General features: G+C 34.4%; 1 protein-coding gene across 1 annotated transcript in view; it reads left to right on the top strand.

Annotated features, from left to right (window-relative positions):
* The window catches only part of LOC142342638 (DNA-directed RNA polymerases I, II, and III subunit RPABC3-like), a 569,350-nt gene that overhangs the window by 145,017 nt on the left and 411,787 nt on the right, over positions 1-12,546 (top strand). The window lies entirely within an intron of this gene.

Below are 12,546 nucleotides of genomic sequence, written 5' to 3'. Positions count from 1 at the left end.
CTAGGAAAAATATTGAACGGGGGAGGCAACGGATCGGCCCCTCCGATATACATAAACATCAACATAGTTCGTCGAAATCTAAACACGCTGTTATCTTCTCGACACGCATTCAAAACTGCAAAAATAATCAAAGAAATCAGAATATTCAACCGAATTATGTTCATAAAGAACGCATATGTTGTATAGAGTATAACTAGGGTCCATTCTTGTGGGTTTTCGAAAGCGGGAAAATTGGTAACTATTCTTGACTTCGCCTCGAAAATGTTGAAAAACAGTATGTTTAAAAGATTGGGAAAATTTTGATAATCTGTCATTTGAAGTATGCTTTCTCGGCTTAAAAATCGGTCGGCACAAGGAATTTTTGAATTAACTGGGGATGAAGAATTTTCAAGGTTAAACCGTGCACAGTTTCTGAGAAAATCGGCGTAAGTTGCTGCAATTAACCCGTTACAACATACTGTGAAACTGATTAGAACTACTAAAAAAGTTACAAAAAAATACATAGAGGATTTGAAAGCCTGAGTCAGTAAGAACTGTGGCCGCCCTACAAGCTCGGTAAGTCGTAAAAGTTTGTAAAATTTTACAAAAAGTAAGAGCAGACCGATAGCTTTGAAACAATCGGAAACTTGTAATGGATGCATGTATTCGTCACTAAGCAATTCTATAACTTTGTATCCTTCAAATATAATGAAAGAATAACGTATAAAAGTTGCAGATATGAAACAGAAGTTCAAAATTGTGTTCAAACTGTTAATCCAGTCAGAATGGTATGATAAGAAACCTTCGAACCACATAGTTTGGAATTCCTTGAAAACGTTTCCGAAGGTCCAGATCAAAATGAACGCATCGGCCGCGTAAACAAATGTTGTGTTGGTTAGGATTACACTGTACTCCTCGTAAATATTATCCACAATCCGATGAGTGAAAATTGTCAAGTTTCTGGGAATGGATCATTTGTCAGTTCTTTAAAAGACAGCCATACGTATAAAAATAATACACTTTTTAGCACTTTTTGTTCCACTTTGAGGTAGCTTTATTTGCATAAGGCTGCGTAACTCTTTGATGACGAGAGACAGTGTTTTACTGAGCCCCAAAAGAACAAACCAGAGACAAGAGCTACTATAGAAAGAGACACTAAGGGGACACAAAGTGACTTAAAGAAGAAACGAAGGGGGGGGGGGAAATGAAGAGCAAAAAACAATGAGAAAGGCTGAGACAGAAAAGGGGCGAGATTGATACACAAAAAAACAAGCTAAACAAAATGTTGAGCGCTGTAGAAGGAAGCCTGCGAAGTGTCTTAGCGTGCTCATGTATTTCTTAGGTTTAGTTGATGACCAGAGACGGTGCCTAGCTCTGCTCTGAAAAGTTCAGCCGTGTCTTTTATAGAATTGTGTTTAAAATAAAATGCAGAAAGGCGAAATTCAACACCAAGTTTCACAAATAGAGTTGACCAAAATAAAAGCGAGACTTTCTTTCCGCAGAATTAGTAGCAATGATTTCTGTACATTGAAGCGTACTACTAATCTTTGCTTTTTAAAATTTGCAGTATTTGCAGTATTTTTGCAAGATTATCAAAAAGGACGTGATATTTTTTCTATTAATTGAAGATGTGCAGACTGCAACGAGCGCATTTAGCTCTTCTCGGAGCATTAGAAAGCTTATAGGCTTATTCATCGAATGTGAAATCTTGCAAGATTCTTGAACGAATTTTCCTTTTTTGACTATTATGCAACGATGTCCGAATAGTTTTGAATTCGCTCATCAGTATACTAGAGAAGGAATTTTAATTTTATTGGGGCCAATTCAACTTAAGTAAATTTAAATTGCCATTTGAAAAAAAAACAGATAACTTGAGGAGAGCTTTTCTTAAGCTTTGATTTCAGTCTTTTCTTAAGTAAATGTTTTCGTTGACAATTACCACGGTTGTGTTGTGACAAAAAGCTTTATCAATTTTATACAAGAGTTCGATTAAAAATTAGCGGTTGTTGATTTTTGTTAAGTTTTTATTAAATGTCTCTGTCCTATTAACTAAGATTTTTGCATCTCATTTAGAGAAAATATACTTTAGAAAACTAGAAATTGTGTTCCAATTCATCTTTTGCGAAAATGATCCAATCCTTTTGAAAGATTCCCGCTCAATTTGCGAGTATCGGTTGTTGTCATCGATACATTCGGTGTTACCGATTTCGATATTGTACAGACACAATGCATCCTCCCAATTTTTAGCCCATTCATCTGCGTTAAAGGCTGTTAAGTGATTACTAGACTGGGATATAACCACACAAGCAGTTATAAATAACGTTATTTGAACAATGAACATCATTAACGGCATTTCAATCCACGATTTCACAAATTTACCCGTGGAACTATCGCTGGCTGGGAAAAACATGAGCAAAAATAGCCAAAATGGGGTTAAAAGCACCAATAACGTTATATAAAGAACCTTTTTAACAACATGTGCCGAATCAAAATCGGTATAAGCTAACGGCCCGTTCATGAATTTCCTTCTCACCAATTTTTGTATTCCACCGTTGGCTACGAAATCTATATGTTCATTTTTCATTGCGTACTTTAACCGTTCGTAATTTTCCCCCGGTGCGACTATGTTTTGATCTTCACATGTCATTTGACTCAAAATTAGTTCAAGCTCGTCGAAAGTTTCAATGTTTCTGATAAACTCTGTTGCGAAATTTTCACATTTCTTCTTTATCGAAAGCAAATCATCTTTCGCGGCTTGAAGAACATTTGAAAACTTTTCACAAGTTTCGGCGATTTTGAACGCGACCATAATTGGATCTTCATTCATAACGCAGAGATACACGGGTTGAGATAAGGCTACTAAACTTTGATAAATAGCATCAAATCTGATAATATTGTTTGTTTCACTCGGATTAAAATCGGGAATTGATAGAGGTTTCCCGCCCCTAGCGAGGAGAAATTTCAACATCGACTCGTTTTCCATCAAAGAGGCTTTCATTACAGGTGACATACCGGGCCTGCATACGGTTCCGGCTAACGTTTTGCGGTTAACAAGTTCTGGGTTTTGCTTTATAATGTAGTCAACTGCTTCTTTGTAGTCGAGGTCAACAGCTATAATTAGCTCTTCTTTAACTTTGAAGTTATGTTGTTCAAATAGGTATCTTATAACATCCATGTTATAACTTTTAACAGCGGTGCCGAGTAACGTATAGCCGTATTCGTCACGGAAATGGATATCAAACAGGTCTTCTAAGATTTTGGCTTTGTCAATCAGGGGTTTGAGTTGTTCGACAGGGTTTTTAGTATCAAAAATTTTAAACATTTGATTTTGTAACCCTTTCAAAATTTCTTCAGGGTCCGTTTCGTCATCTGTTGTATTACGTTGGCTTTTTGGTTGAGACGCTGTACTAGTAGAAGCCATAATAACTATAAATAAATAGGTCGATTAATTAGGAAAATTATTATAAAATGAAAAATTTTCTGTGATTGAATTTGGATTAGAATATCTATTCAAAATATCGGTTTTGTGATTAATTAAATTTTATTTTAACATGTACACACGATTGTTAATCAACTTGACATTTTAAAGTTTGCTACACTTTCTACATTTTGTTTATTGAGTCAACTTAAGCTGTCGAATTATTAATTTGTAAATTTAAGAGGTGAACTTCAAACTTCTTTTTTCCACTCAATTGAGTTTTGAAAATTTTTTTGTCTTTCAATTAAAACTGCACATAAAACAGACGTAACTAATTCTTTCAAGTTTCACGTAAACAATTAAATTTTCTGCGCCGATGTTTACTTCAACATTTACTGTATTGTTTGGAGTGAATGTGAAGTATTGCTCTTTGTTGGGACAATTGAGCAGCTCGTTCGGTAAATGTACTTTTATTGATGTTTTATATCTGGCTCTAAACATTTTATAACCTGAAACTTTATAACTCGTTAAATGTAAATTCTATATTTGGTCATCATTTGATTATTTGGCAGTTGAAGTTTTCAGTCTTCCGGCGGGCGGGGGGGGGGGGGGGGGGGGGGACGGGGGACTTCTGACTTTTTGTTGGTTGCGGCCTTTTTTTATTCAACCTTTTCGCTCTGATCGAGATAATTAATCCAGATATTGGTATTGGCAGCCGTATAATGACAATGAATTTTCACTAACTTTTAATTAAACTAGAAAAATAGTCAAAGTTAATTTTTTAACAATTTTTTAAAAAAAATTTGCATTATCTTCCAATTGTCAATGAAAACAAGGATATATGCACGAAGGTGGTAGTGTAATCTAATGTACTATTTTTCTTGTAACTGGCCTGGTCGCACTATGTACCTCAAAATTCAGTATAGTTTTTATTCTCTCTAAGTATTATCTCTTTTATGAGCAAATTTTTCTTTGATTCAAATTTTCCCGATCGATAAAATTTAATACCCAGGCAGACCAAGATCACTTATGATCCAGACTTCGACTCGTTAAATTTTTTGGTGCATTCATGTGCTCGTTCAAAGGTCTTGAAAAAAATCTTTCTGAGGAATCTTTCTTGAAAAATCTTTCTGAGGAAAAGACACGTCCAAACAAAAATGAGATATGATCCAGACTTTGGCTGGTTCAGGCTATGAAAAAATAGTTTTATTTGGGCTGATTCAACTTTATTTATTTCTAATTGCCCTTTGAAAAAAACCGTTCAAGTGTTTATTAGGCTCACATCGTTTTTAAAAGATAGGAAGCTACACTCAAACCAGGCGACTCGGTATTGTGCAATTGTAAATAGGGTTCCAAGCTAGCGCATCTTCAATTTTGGCATGATTGTCTACCAAAAGAGGAACATAGAAAATCCCAAAATTTCAAGTACCTTTTTTAAAAAAAATGGTGTATGAACGAAAAGATAGCCTCCAAAGCAAATAACCCAATTGTGGAGTGAAAAAAGGTGCATTTGATTGATCAAATATGCAAATATTAAGAAAATGAGTCAAGACGAACAGCAAAATCAAACAACAACAACAAAAATTAATTAAATCAAAAACTTCATATCAATTTTAAACTTTTTCGGAAAAATATTTCGAACAACATAAACGCCATTAATTACAAAATGAAAGAAATAAATAGGTTCCTTTATTCTTCCAAAACAAGTCCTTAAGAAATGAAACTATATAGAATATGTCTTTTGTCTACAAAAAGCGTCAAACATGACAAAAAGTAAAAACTAATTTAGGTTTTTTCCGTGTCGAAGCCATTAAAGTCAAAGAGTTCGTTAAGAAAATTAGATTGTGTGACATCAATCTCCCTTTAAACCTTCTGTTGACAACATTAAGGTCATAATAGACTTGTAATTAGCGAGACTAGATAACAAAGAAACAATAAAAGGCGCAAATTTTCAAAATTGCGAAGTTAAAATGTCACTTCTTAATTTATAAAACAATTGTTTTCAGAGTCATGAAATCCATCAGCTATCTACTAATATCAGAATATTGGATCATCTATTCTTCCATGAAAAGCCAATGCGACTGGGTCATTGTACTGCAATTTTCATACGACTAAAATGACAAAGTAAAATGGACAGTTAAAGACAAAACTTGAAAAATTCAAACATATCCTTCGAGAAAGTAGTGTCGAAGCCATTAAAGTCATAATCTATATTTTCAAGGATTCTAATATTATCAATTGTGTCTTATTTTCAAAGCAAATAAGGTGATATACGAACTGTCAATAAAATGATAATGTGACAAAACTAGAAAAGGTGAAAAATGGGCAAATACCTAAAAAGTTTTTTTGAAATGTGAAATCTAGTAAAATCAAAGCCTGAAAAACATAACTTAAGGCACAAAACCGCAATAAAGATTGAGTTTGATTTCAATAGAAAGAGGAAGCACTCCTTCATTGCTGACAAAAAGCTACAAGTTGACCAAATTAAGAGAAAAATAGAGGCAAAGTTCAAAAAGTCATTATTTATTTAAAATTCAAATACTTTTAAAAGTTAAAACAACCATAAGCTTTCAAGTAATCATCTAGGAACAACAAAGTGGAGCAATTTAGGAATCCAATTAGACCTATCATTAGTGAGCTTTGGTTTGAAATTTTCTGTTATTTATTTAACGTAGAAAAGATCGATTTTTTTAAAAATAAAAAAGACTGATTGACTACAATTCGAATTATTGTTGGATTATACCACTCCAAGATTGGTCCAAAAATAACCCTGCTAATGCTGTTGTCCACTAGAAACACCTAATTATTCGAATGTTCTAGATTTTGTTATCTTGTAGGTTAAAAACTCAAGAAAGGTGCTGCGTTTTTGATAATCAACGATTTTTTGACAAAAACTTAATAAAAATAGCCTACTAATTTTTTTTGTCCTTAAAATTAAAAATCAGCAACAATTTATTAAAAAGTTAACAAATTTTAGCAAAATTGGCGAAGTTTTAGTCAGGAATTCCGGAAATTGTGAATAAATTCTCACCGGAATTCACTCTATTTTCTCACAATTTAAACCTCGTTAACTCCCTGTAAAAAACGAAAATTGAAAAAATCTTTTTAGTTCAATATTCTACGTTGGACAAACTTTCTAATGATGCCAGTCTCAACTCTCTACGATGAGTATATCGATCGGCCAAAATTGACTGAACAAAAAAACCCATTTGAGTATATAGTTCCTTCCCCCTCAAGAGGGGTCGGAACAATGAAACCAATATAACCTTTAAGAGACAGAGAACTTCAGGAGAGTTTTTTTGGTACTTTGATTTCAGTCCTTTCTGTTCCTTAAGTAACTGTTTTCGTTAACAATTGCCACGATTGTCTTGTGACGAAGTTTCATCAATTTTATACAAGAGTTCGATTAAAAATTAGCGGTTGTTGATTTTTGTTGTGTCTTTATTAAACGTCTCTGCCCTATTAAATCAGATTTTGCATTTCATTTAGTGTTTTCCTATTTATCCTTAGCGAAAATGATCCAATCCTTTTGAAAGATTCCCGCTCATTTTGCGAGTATCGGTTGTTTTGATCGATACATTCGGTGTTACCAATTTCGATATTGTACAGACACAATGCATCCTCCCAATTTTTAGCCCATTCATCTGCGTTAAAGGCTGTTAAGTTATTACTAGACTGGGATATAACCACACAAGCAGTTATGAATAACGTTACTTGAACAATGAAAATCATAAACGGCATTTCAATCCACGATTTCACAAATTTACCCGTGGAACTATCGCTGGCTGGGAAAAACATGAGCAAAAATAGCCAAATTGGGGTTGAAAGCACCAATAACGTTATATAAAGAACCTTTTTAACAACATGTGCCGAATCAAAATCGGTATAAGCTAATGGTCCGTCCATGAATTTCCGTCTCACCAATTTTTGTATTCCACCGTTGGCTACGAAATCTATATGTTCATTTTTCATTGCGTATTTTAAACGTTCGTAACTTTCCCCCGGCGCGACTATATTTTGATCTTCACATGTCATTTGACTCAAAATTAGTTCAAGTTCGTCGAAAGTTTCAATGTTTCTGATAAATTCTGTTGCGAAGTTTTCACATTTCTTCTTTATCGAAAGCAAATCATCTTTCGCGGCTTGAAGAACATTTGAAAACTTTTCACAAGTTTCGGCGATTTTGAACGCGACCATAATTGGATCTTCATTCATAACGCAGAGATACACGGGTTGAGATAGGGCTACTAAACTTTGATAAATAGCATCAAATCTGATAATATTGTTTGTTTCACTCGGATTAAAATCGGGAATTGATAGAGGTTTCCCGCCCCTAGCGAGGAGAAATTTCAACATCGACTCGTTTTCCATCAAAGAGGCTTTCATTACAGGTGACATACCGGGCCTGCATACGGTTCCGGCTAACGTTTTGCGGTTAACAAGTTCTGGGTTTTGCTTTATAATGTAGTCAACTGCTTCTTTGTAGTCGAGGTCAACAGCTATAATTAGCTCTTCTTTAACTTTGAAGTTATGTTGTTCAAATAGGTATCTTATAACATCCATGTTATAACTTTTAACAGCGGTGCCGAGTAACGTATAGCCGTATTCGTCACGGAAATGGATATCAAACAGGTCTTCTAAGATTTTGGCTTTGTCAATCAGGGGTTTGAGTTGTTCGACAGGGTTTTTAGTATCAAAAATTTTAAACATTTGATTTTGTAACCCTTTCAAAATTTCTTCAGGGTCCGTTTCGTCATCTGTTGTATTACGTTGGCTTTTTGGTTGAGACGCTGTACTAGTAGAAGCCATAATAGCTATAAATAAATAGGTCGATTAATTAGGAAAATTATTATAAAATGAAAAATTTTCTGTGATTGAATTTGGATTAGAATATCTATTCAAAATATCGGTTTTGTGATTAATTAAATTTTATTTTAACATGTACACACGATTGTTAATCAACTTGACATTTTAAAGTTTGCTACACTTTCTTCATTTTGTTTATTGAGTCAACTTAAGCTGTCGAATTATTAATTTGTAAATTTAAGAGGTGAACTTCAAACTTCTTTTTTCCACTCAATTGAGTTTTGAAAAATTTTTTGTCTTTCAATTAAAACTGCACATAAAACAGACGTAACTAATTCTTTCAAGTTTCACGTAAACAATTAAATTTTCTGCGCCGATGTTTACTTCAACATTTACTGTATTGTTTGGAGTGAATGTGAAGTATTGCTCTTTGTTGGGACAATTGAGCAGCTCGTTCGGTAAATGTACTTTTATTGATGTTTTATATATGGCTCTAAACATTTTATAACCTGAAACTTTATAACTCGTTAAATGTAAATTCTATATTTGGTCATCATTTGATTATTTGGCAGTTGAAGTTTTCAGTCTTCCGGCGGGGGGGGGGGGGGGGGGGGGGACGGGGGACTTCTGACTTTTTGTTGGTTGCGGCCTTTTTTATTCAACCTTTTCGCTCTGATCGAGATAATTAACCAGATATTGGTATTGGCAGCCGTATAATGACAATGAATTTTCACTAACTTTTAATTAAACTAGAAAAATAGTCAAAGTTAATTTTTTAACAATTTTTTTAAATAAATTTGCATTATCTTCCAATTGTCAATGAAAACAAGGATATATGCACGAAGGTGGTAGTGTAATCTAATGTACTATTTTTCTTGTAACTGGCCTGGTCGCACTATGTACCTCAAAATTCAGTATAGTTTTTATTCTCTCTAAGTATTATCTCTTTTATGTGCAAATTTTTCTTTGATTCAAATTTTCCCGATCGATAAAATTTAATACCCAGGCAGACCAAGATCACTTATGATCCAGACTTCGACTCGTTAAATTTTTTGGTGCATTCATGTGCTCGTTCAAAGGTCTTGAAAAAAATCTTTCTGAGGAATCTTTCTTGAAAAATCTTTCTGAGGAAAAGACACGTCCAAACAAAAATGAGATATGATCCAGACTTTGGCTGGTTCAGGCCATGAAAAAACTCAGGCAGACCGAAATAGTTGGTAATCAGCTTTTGCTTTTTTCGTGTTTATCGAAAAGACCGGTCTTAAAAAAGCCCATGAAGAAGACTTTTAAAAAATTTCTCAATTCAAAAGGCTGTCGATGTATTGTGTAAGCTTTCGTCCTCTATTTTTAGGAGTTGAGTTGACTCAGGAGCTCACATTACAGCTCAGTAAATTGTGATGTTAAAAATTTTCTGAAATGCCTAGAACCGCATCATGCATGGATAAAAGTAAAGGAAAAAAACGCAAAAAAATTCTGTCTTACACAAATTGTGCCTTTTCTGTAAAATTGAATTCAAAGTGAAAAAAAAGCCGATTTTTAGGAGTGGCTAGAGTTTATGTAAACATTTCAGTATAAGGAGTGTTTATGTTGCTCGATAAAAAAACCTCACCTATGTATTTCTGAACTCACCATATCCCCTGTGTGCGTTCAAAAAATGGTCTTCATCATTTCATCATAAACGGGGACAAACAAGGAAATCAGGCGCAACCACAGTTAGGCCAATACTTCATTGATGGCTACACACAACAAGGTTGTCAATTGATGAACTAATGCTGGCTCTATCTAATTTATGATTGTTAGCTCTTAAAATGTATATTCTTTAACCTAGTAAATAAATCCAAGAATCTGCAAACTAGTATTTATCAAGCAACGTGTTTAGCGTTGTGAATTGACTTTCGGATTCGAATCTGTTGTTTTTACCGGAAATTTTCAAGTAAACTTGAACTATACTATATATAAGGGTAGGTTAAAAAGTTCAAATTACTCAAGATTAATGAAAAAAATTGTGATAAAGTTATATAACTTTGGAAGCTGCAAGTTGCTGAAGAAGGTTTGGGAAATTGTTATTGGCACAGAAATTAGATATAAATTGTTTATAATGTTTTTCTTTAGTTACGAAATCTTTTCTGTTCAAATTCAAAACATTTAAACTAAATTGAAAACTGTTGCGTCTCTTTGGACAAACAATTTTGGAAATGTTTTTCAAAAAGGGTCGGAATATTTGAGAATTCCTGTTTTTTTCACTTTCTTTAAAATCAATAAACTGAATAGCAGAATTTTTATCTGAAATATAAAATCAGAAACTTTTCAGCGTAAATCTTCAAAATTACATCTTGCAGAAATCAAATCAAAAATTCTAATATTTTTTTGGTTATGTTTTCTTTTAAAAAACCCAATAATCAGTCAATTGTTTTGTTGGACTTCTTGGCAGGACGTGTGGAGCGTGCAATTTATTTAATTCGCTGGCAATGACGATTTCTCAACTTTTCTCAATGTTTCGTTTTTTTATTTGCAGTACTCCTAGAATTGGCTTTTATTAAGTCGAATATGTTAATGCAAAATTTGACGGCAACTCGAGCTCACACAAGCTTTTGAGCGCACGTCAGTCTGATCAGAGGTTAGAACCGTCTGGGATAGTCTGATCAGAGATTAAATTGGCCTGGAACAATCTGATCAGTGGTCACATCCGTCTGGCACCTCAAATTGGGCTGAAATACTCACATCAAAAGGTAGAACGAGATTCTAGAATGTTGATATTTTATATGCAATCCAATTTTAAGTTCGTAACGTCAGCAGGTAGAGTTTGAAAGAAACTTCAGCAGAACCATTTAATTTCGCTTGAAACGAATTTGAGAGGTTTCAAAAACTGCACCATTAAGAGCTTGTTTCATGCAAGGTTATTTAATTACTTTGAATTAAAGGTTGTTTAATTACTTTGAGTCCCGAAAATTACGGATTATTGGGAAGCATGTTCAATCTCGTCCCAGTTTGAAGTGCCCAAATCGATTAAGTCTCTCATGAGATCATCTTCCAGCGCACACCTGTGAACGGTGCGCTCGATTTATTAGGTCTGGGAACGTCTTGAAGCGCACATCAGTCTGGAAAATTGTCTGGAACATGTCTGATCAGGAGCAGCTTCGAGCGCAAGCTATTCTGATCAGAATTGATTTCGAGTGCAGTTGGGTCTGATCAGAAACTACCTCGAGAGTATTTTTTGTCCTTCATGTTTTACTGAGAAATGTTGTATGTGCCAACAAACAGCAAAACAGCAGCCGATTTTGATCAAAGATTCATCTAGAGTCTGATGTTGCTGATCAGAACCAAGAGGTGCAACTGATAGTAAATACTGGTCCCTTTTGAAGATGTTTTGACTAACATTTGATCATGACGTCCTTTTTTTAAATAGAAAGGTGTCTAAATTTGTCTATCGAGACATAAAAATATAGCAATGACATACTAGAAAAAAAATAAAATTGTTTCCTCGATATTTGGCTTCTCTTTTCATTAGTGATCCTCTTAGGATTGGCTTTTACTTAGTTGAATATTGTTCCGAAAAAATAGTTTCACTTCTTTGAAACTATTTTTTCGGAACTATATTCAACTAAGTAAAAGCCAATATATTATAGTGATATTGAAAGATTTGTTAATGTTTAATATCATTCTCCGGTGACAATATTTCGAGCACACTTGAGTCTGATCTGAGACGAATTCAAATTCACTTCAGACTGATCAGAGGCGATTTCGAGCGCACTTGAGACTGATCAGAGGCAACTTCGAACGCACTTGAGTCTGATCAGAGGCATTTTCGAGCGCGCTTGATTCTGATAAGAAGTGGAATCGACCACACGATAGTCTGATCAAAGAAGGCTTTCTGTCTAGGTTGATCTGATCAGAGGTCACTTTTGTCTGGGACGGTATAATCAGAGATGATTCTGGTCTGGACCTCAATCTTGGTTATGGTGTGCAGACACCAAAGCACAATTACGTCGCTTCGTTCTATCTATGATTTCTGTCATTGCTTATTTTTCTCGGATGGGCCACTCAACCTTTCAATTTGGTTGTCAATTGGTTTCTTGCAACTAGTTGGACTTGATGTTGAACTTCGGTGATTTGTTATTAATATTTATAAGGTTGGTGTGGGGCCAGTGGAGAACTTTACAATTCTCTTCTGGCCCCACACCAACCATATACACAATAATCAACTTTTGGGCCCCTTTTCTCCATTTACTTCGTTGGGGTGGGGGCAATGGTAAAGACCCCCGAAAAATTGGTGGTCAAATTTGATTTTTCCAATATGAAAAATTACTTTTCACAATATTTCACGTAGCTAATTTCTGTTCTCA

This window comes from Convolutriloba macropyga, chromosome 7 (genome assembly GCF_964194025.1).
Source record: "Convolutriloba macropyga chromosome 7, txConMacr16.3, whole genome shotgun sequence".
Classification (NCBI taxonomy): domain Eukaryota; kingdom Metazoa; phylum Xenacoelomorpha; order Acoela; family Convolutidae; genus Convolutriloba; species Convolutriloba macropyga.
The sequence above is the reverse complement of the archived record's forward strand: the minus strand, read 5'-3'. Positions and strand labels throughout refer to the sequence as shown.